Source organism: Elaeis guineensis, chromosome 4, assembly GCF_000442705.2.
Source record: "Elaeis guineensis isolate ETL-2024a chromosome 4, EG11, whole genome shotgun sequence".
Taxonomy (NCBI): Eukaryota; Viridiplantae; Streptophyta; class Magnoliopsida; order Arecales; family Arecaceae; genus Elaeis; species Elaeis guineensis.
In genome coordinates this window covers 132,218,460-132,238,196 of record NC_025996.2, presented here as the reverse complement: position 1 = coordinate 132,238,196, position 19,737 = coordinate 132,218,460, and the positions used below count along the sequence as shown (strand labels likewise).

The 19,737-nt window shown below is 37.9% G+C and overlaps 1 long non-coding RNA gene across 1 annotated transcript; it reads right to left on the bottom strand.

Moving 5' to 3' along the window:
* Positions 1 to 10,284: 10,284 nt before the first annotated feature.
* Positions 10,285 to 13,236, bottom strand: LOC114914127 (uncharacterized). Its single transcript, XR_003800752.2, has 2 exons — positions 12,986 to 13,236; positions 10,285 to 10,821 (listed from the first exon to the last, which is right to left on the bottom strand). It is a non-coding gene; the product is annotated as an uncharacterized lncRNA (long non-coding RNA).
* Positions 13,237 to 19,737: the final 6,501 nt, after the last annotated feature.

Here is a 19,737-nt window from a genome sequence, read left to right as displayed (position 1 = left end):
ATCTTGACTACTTATCAAGTTGATTGATATATTGATACTCAAAAATCACATCTCTGGCTCACAGTTGAATGATAGATTCAAAATCTCAATCATGGCCATCTTATATTACATAACAATAATGATTAATATGGCCTTATATGGTACATATCATGGCAAACTATATCATGCAATATGTCATAGTCCGACATCGACTAATTAAAAGGGTGCCACATAGGTTTATTAATTTACACCGATCCTCCTCCCAATAGCTTATAAGCTTTTCGGTTGAGTCTATGACAAATGGTATCAGTATGAGATTGAATATACATCACAACCCTCATAAGTTGTATGATCTCCGTTACAGCTTAGGTATAGTTCTTAGAAGAGTAGGCACTTTTAGGGATGTAGTAAAATATTGCTCTTGGATAGTGGGCTGTTGGGATAGAGAGGTAACACATATTGTACTCAAAAAATTGAAGGGGCACGGAGCATGTGTTGCACTCAAAAAGTTAATTGGGCACAAAGCTTCATCCAAGAGTGGTGTATTGAACATGAGGAGAGCTGAAATGGGCTCACACCTACAGAGGAAGATGTTGAGGATCTTGTGTAAGATAATATGAAATAAATAATGGACGACAGGTGATTGGATCTGAAACCGTTTAGGCTCTTAAGTTGAATTGGGTTCTGTTTTATACCTTATCCTTTTTGAATCGAACTACAAACTGTGGCTCTTGGAGAGTAGCTTTTGTTCTGGAGCAGTAAGACATATCAAACTCATAAAAATAACTTGATTAGAGAGTTGTAGGTTGGATTTGAGAAGTTGAAATTATCTTACACATAAAAGAGAGAATATTGAACATCTTGTATAGGATTTAGTGCCATACATGAAATAAGTAACTGAGAGATATAGATGGATTGACATAGATGGCTCAATCCAAAATTTAATGGCTTGAGTTAATTGGGTTCTAGTTTAGGCTTCTTGTTGGACTGAACTCTCATTTTCTTCCCAAGAGATTTTTCACCAACCTGGAGGCCTAGATAGTCTTGAAGACTACCCAGTCAAAAGTCTCTCTCAAGCATGTGCTTGCAGTCTAGGAGCTTGCCAATGCAAGTTTGATGATTCTTGCAAACCCTAATGCCATATATAATTTACCAAGTTGAGAGGTTCTTGTGGACGTCCTTGATAGAGTGCATAGAGTGGGTAGAGTGGTAATTTATGCTCTCACTCATGAATATTTCACTTTAAACAAATTCAAATTTGATATAAATGAATTAATTTGCCTAATTTTTTTAATTAAATAATTTGGGTTCAGATTTAGATCAATGATTTATTTTGGCCTATTTTGATCAATTTAATAATTATATTGGGTCATAATGTGATCAGTTTAATATGTTTACAACATATTTAATCCATTTAAAATCTACTTAACCTATTTTAGTTCTATTTAACTTGTTTAACATTTAAATCCATTTAATTTGTTAAACCTACTTAATCTAATTAGTCCGTTCAACCAAATTTGACCTGTCTATTAAGTAGGTTATGCGGGTCGACTTGGATTATCTGTTTAATAAATATAATGGATTCATATCTAAATTTGTGACATGTTCAATAGACAAGTTGGCTTTGGATTTATGAACTATGGCTTCGACCTATATTTGACCCAACCTAATTGGATGGCCATCTCTGGGTACAATTTTAGTATAGGGAGCACACAAGGCTAGCCACCCCAATAAGTCCTTGGTCCAACCAATTTATAGTATGGTGTTTAAATCTCCTTGTTAAGATTTTCATCTTGTCTAAGATTTGTGCCAAGATCTTAGTTTGTATCGGTATTGAGCATCTCCCAACATGATAGCCATTATCTTGGCTACTATAATCAATAAAATTCAAGATACCAGTCGATATTATATGTATTCATATAGTTGATATTTTTAATCATTATTTTACTTTCTTAAATAGGATTTCTTAATTAATAAATCTTGGAATCAATACTTCAATATTGTTCCTAATTTGAATCTATCATATTGGACGAATTTACAATACCTTGATGTGAAAATTAGGAAATCTTGCTTCTATCCAAATTTTCTGACTTACCATACCAATCAATATGAATCAAGATCTCAGCTCATCTCAATCTTAACAACTCATCTAGACGATCAATATATTGATATTTAAAAACCTCATCTCTAGCTCATAGTTGCAGTTGAATGAGAGATTTAATCTCTCAATCATGACAATCTTCACGTTGTACAACAACAATGATAAATATGGCCTCGTACAGTATGTATCATGGTAAATTGTGGCATGCCATATATCATAATCCTATATCAACTAATAAAAGGGGTGCCATATGGGTTTATTAGCCTGAGTTGATCCTCTTCCTAGCAACTCTAGTTTTTGGACTGTGAGTCTATGACAAATGGTATTAGTGCGAGACTCAATACACATCTTAACCCTTATAAAGTCATATGGTCCTCTTAATAAGTTAGAAATAGTTTTTAGAAGAGCGGACACTTATATATATGTAGAGAAATGTCACTCTTATAGAGTGTGCTCTTGGGCTAGAGAGGTAACATATGTTGTACTCAAAAAAACTAATGAGATATGGAGCTTCATCGGATGGTACTCTTTTGAACTCTAGAAGAGAAATTGGCTCACACCTAAAGGGAGAGAATGTTTACAAATATGTGTAAGATTGCGTGAAATAGTTTGTGAGAGGTTAGTGGTTTGATATAGATGATTGAATCCAAAATGGCTTAAGCTTCTAAGTTGAATTGGGTTTTGACTTGTACCTACTCCTTTAACTCAAACTTTGAACCATGGCTCTTGAAGAGTGGATTTTTGGCCTCAAGTCGTAACATGTATTAACCTCATAAAAATAACTTGGTGTGGAGCTTGATTAGAGAATGGTAGAATTTTGGAATCAAGAAGTTGAAATTATCTCACATATAATACATGATTCAGCACCATACATGATATGATTAGTGAGAGGAAGATGGATTGACATAGAGTGGACCCAAAATTTAGTGGTTTGTGTTTAAGTCAATTGAATTTTAGTTGTAAATCAAGGTTTCTTCCCAAAGGATCTTGCATCAGCCTGGAGGCAATCAAAAGCCTCTCTCAAGTATGTTCTTGCAAGCTAGGAACTTGCTGATGCAAGTTTGATGATCCTTAGAGACTTTGATGCCATATATGATTTGCCAAGTTGAGAGGTTATTTTGTTCTTGAGCCACTATAATTATCACCTTGTCTAGCTTGTAGAGCTTTGAGGAAATGCAGCAAGCCTTGAGGAAAGTGATCAACTATTCAAGAGATGGAGGAATTGGAGTTTTGATAAAAAGAGCGAGGACTTGAAGATTGGAGCTTGGGAAGAGATAGTGTGAGGTAGGATATACACGACGAGTCAGATGGATCAATTTGGGCCAGTTAAACTCGAAACCGGACCAATTTACACTGGCTTTTTAGAATGTGGAAGTAAAAACCGAACCATCCATTTACAAAAACTATTTGAAATTGTTCCGAAAAATTTATTTTGGTTTGGTTCGAATTATTGAATTGATATCTGGTTTTATATATAAAAGTTGAATATAAGAAAAAAATAAAAAATTGGTCTATATATATACACACACATGTACATATGTATGTATGTATGTATGTATTGGGTTGGGTCTACTTGAATCGGTTTACTAAAATTCAAATTGAATCTGAACTGAATATTTTTGATTCAAGAATTTCTCAAACCAACATAAAACTGAATGAAAAAAAAAATGATATAAACTAAATAGAATCAAAAAAAAAAAAAAAAAAGAGATTTCCGGTTCGGCTGGTTTTTTGCACACCCCTACTAGAAGGGAACAAATCAAACATGGTGCATGGGCTAAATTGGTGGGTGGTAGATATCTTAATTCTGGGCAAATAAAGGAGAGTCAAAAGATGGAGGTCGAGATAGGTAAGCAGTCCAAGTAATTGTCATCTCCCGAGAATGAGAAAGAGTACTCCCGAGAATTCGTTAAGTTCATCAATCTATTTTGAACCCGTGCAACGTTCCATTGGAAGCATTCAACCATCCTTTGTGTATCGTACTAGTACGAGTTTCCGTATGTTGCTCTCATCTCTTCGTGCCATATAATCCAGGGAACTATTTGTATCCACGTAATGTGGGGCCATGGGACTATTACTTATGGCTCCTTGCTATTACTTCACTAGATGATGTGCCTCCCTGGATGAGAAGGTACATTAGTTGAGACTGATCCTTTAACCAACTTCACTGTGATTAAATAGGCTACCTGAAATCTGCCCATCTTTAAACCAGGACCAAAAAAAAGGGGAAAAAAATTTAAGGGATAAAGCTTTCCAGTTTCAAGAGAGACTGTTGTATTTAAGTAGTTCAGAAATGATTCTAAGATTCAGAATTCAGTTTACATTTCTCAAATGAATCAGTCAGGCCCTTGTACTGAAGACTGTTTATTGATAACATTATACAGAAACCGTCATATAGCTCCAATGGCAAGATTTATTGGCCAAACATAAGATTACAAACCTAAATTATATGCAGCAGTGGACAGAGTGGTACAATTAGGAGTGGTAATTTATGCTCTCACTTGCAAGTTTTCCACTTTAAACAAGTTGAAATTTGATATAAATGAATTAATATTTGCCTGATTTTTTTTATTAAAACAAGTCAGGTTCAAATTTAGACCAATGATTTGTTTAACCTATTTTGACCATTTTAATAATTATATGATTTGTTTAACCTATCCAGGTTCAAATTTAGTTTAACTCATTTGAAACATGTTTAATCCATTGAAGACCTACTTAACCAATTTTATCTAGTTTAACTCAACCTGCTTGACTTGTTTAACATGTTTAAATCCATTTAATTCATCAAAAAATTTACTTAGTAGTCCATTTAACCAAATTCGACATATTTCATAAATAGGTTATGTGCGTCGACTTGGATTACCTATTTAATAAATAGAGTGGACTTAGATCTGAATTTGTGACATGTTCAATAAATAAGTTGGCTTTGAATTGATGAACCATGGACCCGACCTACATTTGACCCAACCCAATTGAATTTTTTGCCATCCCCTGATACAATTTTAGTACATGGAGCACAAAAGGCTAGCTAGCCCAATAGGACCGCGGTCCAACCCAATTTATAGTATGGTGTTTAGACCCTCCCAGTCGAGGTTTTCATCTTGTCCAAGATTTGGGCCAAGATCCCAGTCTATATCGGTATTGAGCATGCCCGGACATGATATATATATATATATATAGTCTTAGAGCTATTATCTTTGCCACTATAATTAATGAAATTCAAAGCATCAGTTGATGTGATGCATTCATACAGTTGATTTTTTTAATCGCTATTTTACTTTCTTAAATATGATTTTTTTTAATTAATAAATCTTGCAATTAGTACTTCAATATGGTTCCTAATTTGAATTTCTCATATTGGATGAGATTACGATACCTCAATATGAAAATATAAATCAAGAACTAGAAAAATCTTGCTTGCATCCAAAATTTCTGGCCAACCATATCGATCGATCGATATAAATTAAGATCTCGACTCATCTCGATCTAGACAATTCATTGAGATAATCGATATATTGACATTTGAAATTTGAAGACCTCATTTTTAACTCATAGTTGTAGTTGAATGTGAGATTCAATCTCTCAATCGTGACCATCTTTGCATTGCACAAAGCTAATGATTAATATGACCAAATGCAGTACATATCATGGCAGACTGTAGCAGATCACATGTCAAAGGCCTATATCGGCCAATAAAAGAGGTGCCATATGGGTTTATTAGCCTAAGTCAATCCTCCTCTAGTAGTTATAGCTCTTGAGCTGTGAATCTATGATAAATGATATCTGTACGAGACTCAATATGCATCATAACCCTTATTCATAATATGATCTCCTTAACAGCTCAGGCATTGTTCTTAGAAGAGCTGACACTTGTAGATATATACAGAAATGCCATTGTTGGAGAGTGCACTCTTGGGCTAGAGAGGTAATATATGTTGCACTCAAAAATTAATGAACTATGGAGCTTCATCGAACAATACTGTTTTGAACTCTAGGAGGGTTGAAATTGGCTCACACCTAAAGGAGAGAATTTCTAGGAGGGTCGAAAAGACTGGATTAGGTTCGCAGTTTGGCTGATTTTTTTGCACACCCCTACCAAGAGGGAACAGTCAAAAATGGTACATGGGCTAAATTGGTAGGTGATAGATATCTTGATTCTGGGCAAACATAAGGAGAGTCAAAACATGGAAGACAATATGGACGGTTACTGCTCTCAGTAATTGTCATCTCAACATTGAGAAAGAATACTCCGGAGAACTCCTTACTTCATCAATGCATTTTGGACGCATGCGACGTTCCATTGGAAGCAATCAACCACCCTTCTGTGTGGTACTGGTACGAGTTCCATTTCCGTGCCATACAATCTAGGGAACTATTTGTATCCACGTAATGGGCGACCATGGGACTATTACTAATGGCTCCTTGCCATTGTTTCAAAACTAGATGAGCTGCCTCCCTGGATGAGAAGGTACATTATCTGGGAATACAGGCATACAGTTGAGACTCTGATCCTTTAACCAACTTCACTGTTCTTAAATAAGCTACCTGAAATCTGCCCATCTTTAAACCAGGACCAAAAAACGAAGGAAAAAAAAAAAAAAAAAGATGAAGGTTTTCAGTTTCAAGAGAGACTGCTGTATTCAAGTAGTTCAGATATGATTCTAATACACAGAATTCAGTTTACGTATCACAAATGAATCAACCAGGCCTGTGTACTGAAGACTGTTTATTGATGACATGACACAAATCATCATATAGCTCCAAAAGATCAAGGCTTCTAGTTGTACATAAAGGCTTCTTGTTAGAATGGAACTGTCGTTTTCTTCCAAAAGATCTTGCACCAGCCTGGAGGCCTGGCTAGTCTTGGAGACCATCCAGTCAAAAGCCTCTCTCAAGCATGTGCTTGCAGGCTAGGAGCTTGATCATGCAAGTTTGATGATCCTTACAAACCTTGATAACGTATATAATTTATCAAGTTGAGAGGTTCTTGTGTCCTTGATCCACTCTAAGCATCTTTTCTAGCTTGGTAGAGCTTTGATCACAGTGATGGATCAGAAGCTTGTTTATTAACCATTGTACAAGTACAAGCTTGGTTACAATGGAGTAAGCCTAGGGGAAAGTATCGCACATTCAACCCTAGATCATAAGTCAACAACTACGGCATACTCATAGAGAATTTTCTCTACAAGCATGCAGGATATCTATTCACGATATAATAAAGCAACAATAAAATAGTAGTTAGAATGCCAATGCAAAATATCATGAGCTTAGTAATAGTTAGAATATCAATGTATAACTCCCAAATTGGCACGATTCAAAATATAGTCAGATTGAGGGTTCAAATCTGATTTATATTTTTGTAATTTTTTTTTTCTTTCTTCTTCCTTCGGTGAAACAGGGGATTAGTTTCTCCTTCTTTTCCTAGAAAAGTAGATGGCCCCCCATTGGCTATGGTTGTGGCCAGTGGTGGCTGAGGCAACACTGGCATTATCGAGAGGCTGCCACCAGAGGTTGGCGATGAAGATGATTGGAAAAATTAAAAAAAATAGGCGGAGACCAAGAAAACATAGGGGTTTGGTTTTCTAAGAATAATCCCATGATTGTTGGCTAGAATCAAGCCTCCCTCTTGCTGAGGAAGATGGGAGAAAGGTTTACTAAAAGGTTCTTGGCTTGTACCTAGCTTCCCAGTGGTGCTCTGCCATGATTTCCAATGGGTTTGATGATGATCATCCATAAAAAAGAAGAAAAACGATGGAAAATCGCTGATGATCTTTAGCGATCTGGGTATGGGATCTAAGGGGGAGAGTGAGGGCTCGTTAAAAATAGAATGGAGGAAGGCCAACTCTCACTCGAAGTCAGCTTCCCTCCAGTGAAATCGAGAGGGTGAAGGAGAACTCCCACTGGAGTATTCTTCTTCTCTTTGCATTTTTTTTCATTCTTGGGCTTTATGATCCATCTGGACCAATCAAGTGGACTGGGCCCAACTCCCTATTCAACTTCAAACGGGCTAGGATATCATATAAAGTGATGGCATGAGTAATTCTTTATATGAGAAATTCTTTATGCACCGCAAGCGGTGTAGAAAATCCACTGTAGAGCACATCAATTTATGTGATTGATCAACGTAGCCATCGCTTTCGAACTTATATTTAATACCTAGAGTTCTATTTTTTTATTTAAAAATTTTGCATGATAAAAATATTCATGCTTTTTGAAAAAATTATGACATTGGATGCCATAATATGATTTTGAAAAAATTATGACAAAAAACTTATATTATGACTTCCTGCACGTGGGATGTCATAATATGATCCAAAAAGTTAGGACATTCTATGGCATATTATGACATTCTATATCAAAATATGACTTCTTATATGTAGGAAATCATAATATGATCCAGGATGTTATAATATAGCCCAGGATATCATAATATAAAAGGAACATTTTTGTCCAACCACTTTTCAATGCGCATTTAATATCTGCTGTTCCGTTTTTTCATTTAAAAATTTTAAATAATAAAAATACTCTTGCTTTTTGAAAAAAATTATGACATTCGGTGGCATATTATGATATTTTACGTCAAAATTATGACTTTCTGCACGCAGGATGTCATGATATGAACATAAGATGTCATAATTTTTTACAAAAAATAAAGATATATTCGTCATTCAAAATTTTTAAACAAAAATATGAAACTGCAGACATTAAATATATATTGAAAAATGGTGGCTACGTGGATCAATCACATAAAGCGGTGCGCTCCACATTGGATTTTCTGCACTGTCTGTGGTGCACAAAGAATTTTACTTCTTTGTACATCATATGTAGTGTAAAAAAAATACATCGTCCCATTTGATTGGGCCATGTAGCTATCGCTTTTCAATATATATTTAATATCTACAGTTTCATTTTATCATAATTTTTTCAAAATAGGAGAGCATTTTTGTCATTCAAAATTTTAAATGAAAAAATAGAACTGTGGATATTAAATGCATATTGAAAAGTGATAGCTACGTGCTTCAATATAGTTAGATAGTGCACTTCACATCAATTTTATTACACTGTACGTGGTGCATAAGGACTTTCTCATGATTGCATATTCAAGAGATGGAGGAGTTGGAGATTTCACAAGATGGGTGGTAGATATCTTAATTGTGGGCAAATAAAGGAGTAGAAAGATAGAGCTTTAGATATCTATCTAAAATCTACCAATCCTTAAACTAGAGCCATCAAAATGGGCCAGCTCATTTGGCCCTAAAAATGAGATGAATCGGGCTGAAAAATTCTAGCCCATTTATGAAAGTGGGCTTTTTGGCCCGGCCCTTGTAGCCCATGGGCTGAACCAGGTTAAGGCCAGGTCAGCCCGTGGGCCGGCCCATTTGATGGCTTTTTTTTTTTTTTTTTTTTGGAGTTTTCTCTCCTCTCCTGTTGTCTCCCCCTCCCTCTTCTTCTGCTTCGACTGCGATACAACAGCAACGACACGAAGCTGGTCATCTTTATGCCCAACCTCCTCCGCACCTTCCCCTCCCTCCTCGGTGGTCCCGCCTCCTCCGTGCCTCCCTCCGTCGGTGCGGCTATTGCAGCATCCCCCTCCCCGTCGCAGTCCCCAGCCTGATCCCCCTCCCCCTACCCCTCCCGGCTCCCCCTCCTCCACCTCGGCTCCCCTCTTCTCCTTTTCCTCCCGCCGCCTCCCTCCTCCCTACTGGACCTACGAGGAAACCCTAGCCCTGATCGACTCTTATCATGACAAGTGGTACACCCTCCGGCAACCTCCGCACCTCCCACTGGCAGGAGGTCGCTAACGCCGTCGCTTGCTGATGCACCAGCCTACCCCAAGTCTCCTCCAAGATCTCGGTGTAGTGCCGACACAAGGTCGAGAAGCTCCGCAAATGCTACCGCGCCAAGCGCCAGCGCTTGCTTGCCCATGATCCCACAGCGGATGGCATGGAGGATGACGTCGGGGCAGGGCCATGGGTGGCCCGTTGGAGGGGGGGTGGGCGCAGGTTGTCCGCCGGCAGAGAGGCAGAGGATCGGCCGAGGTGGACGGGTGGAAGGAAGGGAAGGGAGAAATAAGGAAAAAAATTTTTTTTTAAAAAATGGGCTGGCCCGACCCTAACCCACAGCCCACGTGGGCTAGGACTGCTTATTTTAACAGCTCTATTTTAAATCAGGACCAATAAAACAAAAAAAAATAAAAATAAATAAAAGGATGAAGCTTTTCAGTCTCAAGAGAGACTGTTGCATTAAGTAATTCAGGAATGATTCTGATATCCAGAATTCAGTTTACACGACACAAATGAATCAACCTGGCCCTTGTACTGAGTACTGTTTATTGATGACATTACGCAGAAATCATCATATAGCTCCAATGGCAAGAATTGGCCAAACAAAAAACCACAAACCCTAACAAAGATTACCATATGTTCCATTGGATCTCAAACTTCGCTTCAATCCTTCTTAAAAAGACTTCCCATGGCCTTAGCCTTCTCCCTGAGAATGTACTTCTGTGTCTTTCCTGTTGAAGTCTTTGGAAGATCCTCAAACACAACAGTCTTGGGAGCCATATAATGAGGCAACCTACTGCAGCAGAGTTCTATGATATCATCTGCAGTAACACTAGCACCCTCCTTCAGCTTCACAAAGGCACAGGGAGTCTCACCCAACTGCTGGTCTGGCCTCCCTACCACCGCCGCCTCGAGCACCGCCGGGTGACCGAAAAGCACTGCTTCTATATGAGTTTGCTGAGACAAGGAATCAACATCACAACATAACTAGAAGACTTTGTAAATGCAGCAACTGGGTAAGTGATTAATTATGACAGTGAAATAGCAGAAGGCTGCCAATCCTGATTCATGTGCCTAAATTTATAAGCACACAGAAGTGTTGTAAATATTGCATAAACTTATGATCCAGAGAGAAAACTGCTTCACCTTCCAATACCATGACAATAGGGTTTTCAGCAGTTGCAATGGCAGCAATAAGGCATAAATAATCAGTTCATAAATGTATACCATGAATCACTTAGATCCGCATTTGTTATTTTCAGGGTGATTAAATACAACACTTGCCAAAAAAAATTCAGATAGTCACACGCAGCATAATGTTTCTCACGTCTGGCAGATGCTTACTGAAAGTAATACTAGATATATTTGTCAAAAAGAAAGAAAAGAAAGAAGATGCTTACATGAATGAATGAACAACAACCAAATGGAAAAAAAATTAGAATTTGTCCTTCTTCTGCTTAAAATAGGAAAGTTACAATTATACAGCAATTAGAACAACCACCACAAGTAGGTTTGCAGATAAAAATTTAATCTTACTTGATCCCTTTAATTAACTCTGCTAGAAGAAGCAAAATGATCTGTAAAGCCTGAGCATATATATGACCATTTCCATAGTGTCAAAGGAAATGACAGTAAAAGCAGCTAATCAGGCCAACTTTTCCTTTTCTTTTCTTTTTTTTTTTAAAGAAATACAAATTAGGCAAATTTAATAGTATATTTTCTTTACTATATATATAACAGAAAAAAATAAAGATCTATACGTAGCATGAATTTCCTGTATAGCAATCAACAACATGACCATAGCTTCACAATTTTCTCTATAAAGTTAAACAAGTTAGCATCAAATCCAAAAGTGAACATGAAAACATAGATATAGAACTGCATATCATGAGGAACCCAAAGATACAATGTGGAGATATATTGAGAATAGATAACAAAACCTAAATTGTACATTACATCAGGCCTGGTTTATGTTTTTCTTGCATGTTTGTTTGATCATCCAATATCTTATATGTTTGCCATTTCTAACTTCGGCACTTTTCTCGAACTTTTCTTTTATCCTTTTTCAGCTTCGTCCCTGTTCTTCAAGGGCCTTTTTTTTTTAATGTCGTTTTGTCGATCCAATGAAACAATTGATGCATCTTCCACCATTTTTCTAGAAAGAGATATCATAAGAGCCATGCCGGTTTTGGACTGATGACATTGTAATTAAAACACCACGGAACTCATTGCCTCCGACGTCACCTCTGCTTCTTATCCAGCTTAGCATAAATTTCGAGAATAGATACCCAAGGTATCAGAAGTGAGGCTAATCAAAGATGACCACCTAGAAAGGATTCATAAATGAATCCACTCCAAGGCTTAGCAGATTATGGGGACTCAAAAACCTATCCAGTACAACGTTAGGCAATGAAAGTATAGTAAAAAATTCAACAAATGTTGGATAGAAACACAAAGCCCAAGAGCATGGATGGTTAAGCAAATAGATAGCATAAATCACCAAATAATTTGAAACCTAATTATGCTAGTTAAAGTGTAATTAGCCAACAACAACAGATATAGATGCAAAAGATCGAAACAAACAAGATATAAGAGATAAGAATGAAAGTTTAAATCCTATTGGATAGAGCTGTCCTGCTTTTTAATGGAATAGGACAGGCCGCCGTCCCACCCCATTCTGACATTTGGGTCAAGGATGTCTCAAGATGTGCTAGGATGCCAGGATAACACTGGAACAATCATGTCCTAACTTATAGAATGGTACCCATCCCAATATCCCCCAGAACGGTAGTCCCATAGGATTTTCTGTCGGGACTTGAATCTTTGATCAGAACACTAATCGGCAGATCAACATGTGTCCAGCAAAGTTCATTAATCAAAGAGCCCAATCCAATAAGCAACTAAAAAGAGCACAATCTAATAACCAACCAAAGCAGCAATAGATATAACTTACCAAACCACGTATCAAAGTCAAAATCCAAAAAAAAAGATAAAAGAGTATACCTCCCTCAATAAAATAAAATAAAGACATAAATAAAATAGTTGAAACAAAAAATCTTAAAGATAGAAACACTAAAAACAATAATAAATATATAGCTTAATGATAAAAAAAAGGCCTTACGATGTCGCCTCGAGAGATCCCAAGTTGGTGAGCGCAGGGGCGAGGCGGAGGCAGCGTTCACGGGTTTGGCTCCAAGTATATGCGATGGAGCTACAGACGATAGCCATCCGGTCAGGGTAAACAATGGCGGCGCACTCGAGAAAGCTAAGTGGGGGAGGGGGACGTAGTTGGCAGAGCATCGCATGCTTCCCTCCATGGCTGCCCCTAACCCACTTCCAGAGACCCAAAATATGCCAAAGAAGAAATGGGAAATGAAAGACCATGTGAAGTAGTCCATCCAGACACGCTTAAAAAATTTATAGTGGAATAAGAATTTTTTTATTAAAAATAATATATTTGGATAAGATCATTTTAAAAGAGTATATATATATAGGCCTTGGCAAAGCTCTCCATTTGCCATTTGTTTGTATATTACTTTGCCACCTGTATAATATAATAAATATTATTTAATACCTCATCAATGGTATTTAATTCATTGATAAAATGGAGTATAACTTAATAGTGTAGAAGAAAAGAGAAGATATTCTAGGGAAGCACCGATTCACGAAGTTAACTGCATCCTTATGAATGCTCGATCAACAATAGTATTGAGCTAAGATTTGATTTTGATAATAATAAAACACTTGAGTACAATTGATTATATGTTTCAAGAATAGATATAGGATTTCTCGGGTGCTCTCAAAGAAAAAATCTTTTCAAAATGCTAAGTCGAAAGGACTTTAAAGATAAATTACACAAATCTTAACTTAAAAGAGTCAATCCTAGAACATTAGGAGCCAACCTTTGAATGACCATAAGCTTAAACGAAACACAATTATTCTTTAGAAGGTTCAGAAGTTGATCCTAAAATTTATGAGTCGATTCTGACATGTTGGAGTAGATTAGTATATTACACGAGTCGATCCTAGGTTTCTTGGAGTCGATCCTAGAATATTCTCAGGCCTAAGACAAAAAGTGTACAGAAATGACCATTTGAAGAGTCGACTTTAGAGCAGCTCAAGTCTACCCAAGAGGGGGATGAGTCAACTCTAGAATGGTCCTAGGGAGGAGACAAAAAGCATGAAAAAAATAACCTATTTGAGAGTCGACCCGAGTGCTTCAAGAGCCTGCTCATACAAGACATGAGTCGACTTTAGAATTAATATAGTTAACCCCAAAGTGGCCACAAACATAAAATAGAGGGCAACAAAAATCATAGTACTTCAAGAATCAATTCCAAGAGATAGCGAGTCAACCTCCGACAGTGATGAGTCAACTCCTAAAGAATATGAGTCGACCCTTCCATAGTTGATAGCCTAACGTATGGCCAATTTTTTTTGATAGTTTCCAACAACTAAATCTCACTCCCAATGGCTAGTTTGGCTTCTCCAAATGCTAGTACACTTATTGCAACTAAGTTTAAGGATACTTAAAGCTAGACATTCAATTGAAAAGCAAGCTAAGAGAAAAAAAAAGAGGAAAATCTAAGTTTTTCGATTGAGTGGAATGAATATCTTTGCAAAAGATGAATAAAAAAGATTTAAGAGCTTAAATTGAGCGAGCCATCAAAAAAATATCTACAGCAGTCATGAAAAGCCCTCTCATTCATTGAAGAGACGAAGTCAAAGCCTTAAAGAGCATCTATCAGCAACTTCATCCTGCTTCATTGAACTACTTTTATTTCTTGAGCTTTGGCTCAATTCCTTTGTCCATTGCTTATTTTGCTTTCTTTGAAAGTTTCTTGGGATAGAAACTTGTATGATAGGCTTGTCCAAGCTTATAATTGAATAGTATATTAATTAAGCTTTGGAGTAATTTAGTTGAGATAGTTTTGGTTGGTTAGTATAGACAAAATCAACTAGATTGATTGTGAGCCCGCTTGAAACAATTGAATTAGATGATTTTGGTTGGTGAGCTGACACAAAAATAATTGATTTTGATTGAGACTGGACAAAATAATAGACTATTATCTAGTGGATTATAGTGCAATTCCCAAGCATGGGTCTTGGAGAGTGGATGTGGATGCTAGGTTTGATACTGAACCACTATAAAATTATTGTGTTTGTGGTTGTGCTTTGATTTACTCTTTCACTTGGCTTCTGTTTATTTAATTTTGCTGTTTGATATTGTATTCACTTCCCTTTCATATAGTAACACTAAAATTAGTATTCAAATTGTTTATATTTTAAGAAACCTGATTCAGCCCCATCCCCCCTATGTTAGGTTGTCATATCTGGGCAACAAGTAGCTAAAACATTATAGGATATTGCCTTGCCTCCCAAGTGATCTCAGTAGATGCTTTCATGTACTTCCAGAAGGGCATACTCTACTTTAGAGAGTTGGAGATATTGGAGGAGTGGCATGGAGTAGGATCTCTTGTAGAGATTCTCCTTGAGTGGCATATAGTGTATAGCTTGGCTCTTGATTCTCCAAAATTCATTCCTATCCCTAGAAAATTTCTCCTCTTGAAAGTAGTTGACTAGCAAGTTTATCCAACTAGACTCGAAGTCGACCTATAAAATTAGGGTAGGGTACTCATCGATGCTCAGTTTGTCGAGCGCCTCCAAGTAAGTAGTGTTCTGGAGATCAGTGCACTCCAAGGTCACCAACTTTGAGAGCAAAATAGCCTGAGCATTCTATGACCTAGGTATCTACAATATCTCAAACTTGCCAAAGGAAGAGAAAATATCCCATACTTTCTAGAGATATTTTATCATTCTCGATGCTTCGACCTTATACTCTCCTCGTTCTTGCCCAACCATCGATTGGAGTCATTAAGAACCTTGAGGTGTCGATCTCCGAGTTCTTGAGCAAGCTTCAACCTCATTAGGAGGGCTTCATAGTCGGAGTCATTATTTGATACCTTGAACAGTAAGCATAGATTATGTTCTGCCATGATGCCATCCATGCTGGTTAGGTCAATCAGGCTCCGATTTTATTGGTGTTAGAAGACCCATCAATATGGAGTATCCAAAAGTCTACATGTTCTAGCTCCATTGGCTCCAAGCAACCTTAGCCCTCTCAGGGATGTCGAACTCCACAAGGAAGTAGCCAATGCCTGGGCTTTGATAGAAGGTCAGGGCTGGTAGTAGATGCTAAACTCTTTGAGCTTCACTATCCATTTGGCCACCCTTTTGAGGTATCAAGCTTTTAGAGAACTTGCCTCAAAGTCGGCCAGCACTATGATGGAGTGTGCCTAAAACTATGGTCGGAGCCTTCTGGTAAAGAGAATGAAGACGTATGCAACCTTCTTGGTCTTAGGATACCCCATTCACATAACTCGATTAGTGTAGTAAATTAGTCTTTGCACTCCATCTTCATCTCGATCTAATACCAAGCTTAGCACCATAGAGGAGATAGCTAAGTAGAGATAAAGTATCTTCCCTTGGGCAGAGCTTGGTTAGGAGCGGTGATGAGCTGAAGTACTTCTGAAGCTGGTTGAAGGCTAGCTGGCACTCTCCACCCATTAGAAGTCTTTCATTTGGCTTAGTTGCTTGAAGAAGGACAGATACTTTTCTATCGACTTGGTAATGAACCTGCTTAAAGCAGCAATCCATCCTATGAGGCACTCTACTTCTTTTCAGTTCCTCAATGGTGATATCTTCAGGACCGCATAGATCTTCTCAAGATTGGCTTTCATTCCATGCTGTGTCACCATAAAACAAAGAAACTTTCCTAAGATGACTCACACTTACTCAGATTGAGCTCCAAGAGGTACTTGCAGGTTTAAAAGGTCATCTTGAAGTTAGCAATATGTTGATTAGCCTGACAACTTTTCACCCATATGTCATCAACCTAGATCTCCATTTTGCAGCTAATTTAGTCCTTAAAGATCTTGTTGGTGGGGTGCTGGTATGTGGCTCTTGCATTCTTCAATCTGAATAACATGACTTTATAGTAGTATAGCCTCTTGTCAGTGATGAAGGATGTTTTCTCCTCATCCTCGAGTGCCATTGTGATTTGGTTATAGCCTTAGAATGCATCTATGAAGTTAAGTATCTAGTGCCTTGAGGTGGCGTAGATGAGCTGGTTTATCTTGAAAAAAAATTATCTTTGGAATAAGCTTGATAAAAATCAATGATATCGATGCATAACCATCATTTTTTGTTTTTCTTTTTGATGAGGACAACATTGACCAACCAACGAGATAATTCATCTCACAGATAAAGCCTATTGAGATGAGTTTGTCTGCCTCCTCATCAGTGACTTGATATCAATCTAGCATGAAGCTCTACTTCTTTTATCGGATATGTCAGTGTAGAGAGTCCTCTCTCAACCTATGAATGATGATCTTCAGGCTGATGCCTAGCATGTTCGAGGCCGACTAAGCAAAGACATCAGCTTTGGCCCTTAGAAAGTCTAATAGGCAAGCTCTAAAGGCTTAGCTCCAATCTGCACCATTCTACTTGGATCCAACTCATGCAGGAGGATTGAGAGAAGCTGCATGATTGGCCCCCCACACACCATCATTTATCTCAAAAATCAAAGCACTCGATAGGTAGTATTTTTACTGATCTTTCATCTTGGAGTATGAAAACATAGCATTACAGGGGAAGCACTTGGTCACCTTAGACTTCTCCTATGCCGTTAGTCATGAAGAACATCAACAGTAAATGGCAAGTGAAGATTATGGTGCATAGAGCATTCAATCTAGGTCTTCTCAATATGGCACTGTAAGCTGAAGAGACTAAGACCATGAGAAAATCAAGCATTACCATGGCCTACCTTGATGACCTATCCTGCAGTAATACAAAGAGATAACACCTTCTATGGAGACTGGGTCTCTAGAGAACCCAATCGAAGGAGAGTTGGTTTTTCAAAGTCAATCCTTCAATAGATTCATTTTGCAAATGACATCATAAAAAAAAATATTCACTGAGCTTCTTCTATCAACTAAAACACATTTTACATTATAGTTGGCAGTAGTTAAAGAAACTATAGTAGTATCATCATGGGTGGTCTTGACACCATCTTCTTTGTTGGACTCCTAGTCTGGGCTATACTAGCATAGATTTTTCTTGTAGATGAGTTGGAACATTTGGCTGCTAGTCTATCCGTGATGGTGTTGATGATGTCAATAGTTGGTCAGTTATTGAGTAGGAGCTCCAGGGCAGGCTGCTCCCAACTGAAGGCTTCTTTGTCCTGCGGGTGGTAGAAATAAGCTTTGAGGAATTCTCACTTGATGAGGGCTTCTATTTTCCTCTTCAGTTTGAAGCTATCCTCGATATAATGAGTGGAATTCACCATCCTTCTTTGGATCTTTGTAGGCACTCGCCTTCATCTTTCATGGTCATTTGATGATGTCCCAACTCTTGATTTCCATTAGGATTTGTCTTAGAAAGTATTGAGAGGTATATATCTCTCAAACCTTTGAGAACTTCATGATCGGTGAGAGTTTTCTCCATTTCTTCTAGGCTTCTTGTAGGACATGTCTAGATTATCCCGAGCCCTTTTGTTGGAGTCCTTATTAATAACTTTCTCCTTTCGCTTCTTCATCATGGCCTTATTGAGATTAATGTACTTGTCAGCATGGGTGAGGAGCTCGATGCAGTCCCTAGTGAATCTCTTCTCTAGAGAGAAGAAGAATTGGAGGCCTCCATCCCTTTCTTCAGGGCTAGCATTTGGTTTAGGTCGTGGGTCTCCACTGTTGATGTATTGTAATAGCTGATATAGTCTCAAAGAGATTCATCATCCCTTTGCTTAATGGTGAAGAGAGTGTCAAACACCCTTCTCTATCTCTTGCTACTCTTGATGTGAGTAGTGAAGAATCCTCTTCAAAGGAGTGAATGGAGCTCGACTGAAATCCAATGTACCATATTTGAGCAGCCTTTGAAAAAATGGCATGGAAAGACATGAATATCATCGAATTGGTGGCTCTTTGGAGCATCATGAGAGCTTTGTAGCTTTTTAGGTGGTTGTAGGGATCGATGGTACCATATGATCAACCTACGATATATCTTGAAATAGGGAGGAATGGACTCCTCCAAGGTCCTTGCTGAGAACAGAGGTCAGCTAGAGAATTTAAACTTATTTCATAAGGCCGACTAATGCTGTTGCAGAGCCTCGAGATACAGTTCATCTCCTAAAGCTTTCAGTCAAGGTCAGACTATCTCTTAGAAGCCTCCTCAAGTCCGCAGAAAGAAGATCTACATGTAGTTGACCATTGTGAGGAAGAAGAAGAGCAAGGAGTGGGTAAATGCTCCTTACCTCATCCATTGCTCTGTGGGGAAGAGTGGTGACTATAAGGTGCCTTTCTTGAGCTCGATGGTTGAGGAGGGCAACGATGAGAAGCTTGTTCTAGGCTATGGAGTGATGATTCTGCTCTAGGCTTTATAGAGGAGGAAGACTCAAGCATGTTGGGATCGACTGATCACTCAATATATGAGTCTACTACTGTTGCTGCTATGACGTCACCAAATGTAGGCCCTGCACTATGGTAGTCAGTGCTTGGATCTACTACAGGAGGATTTGGAACTGCTTAGTGGTGACTGTCAGATAATCTGAGCCTCTGAAGGTTGTAGAGCTTTATGGGAGCTTTGAGGAAAATTATTTGACTTCATTAGTAGTGGTGGGTGCCACTTGTTCGTTCTTAGATTTTAAGATGGATTGAGATAGATGAATGATCAGAATCTTAGATCAGGGGATCAGGGCCCTTTTTCTAGCATCATTTCTATTGCCACTGAGGATCGATCTAGTTTATACTATTGAATTGGAGTTGATGAGAGAGATGTGAAAGTGGCAATCTAGGAAGCTAGGAAGCAACCCATAAATCT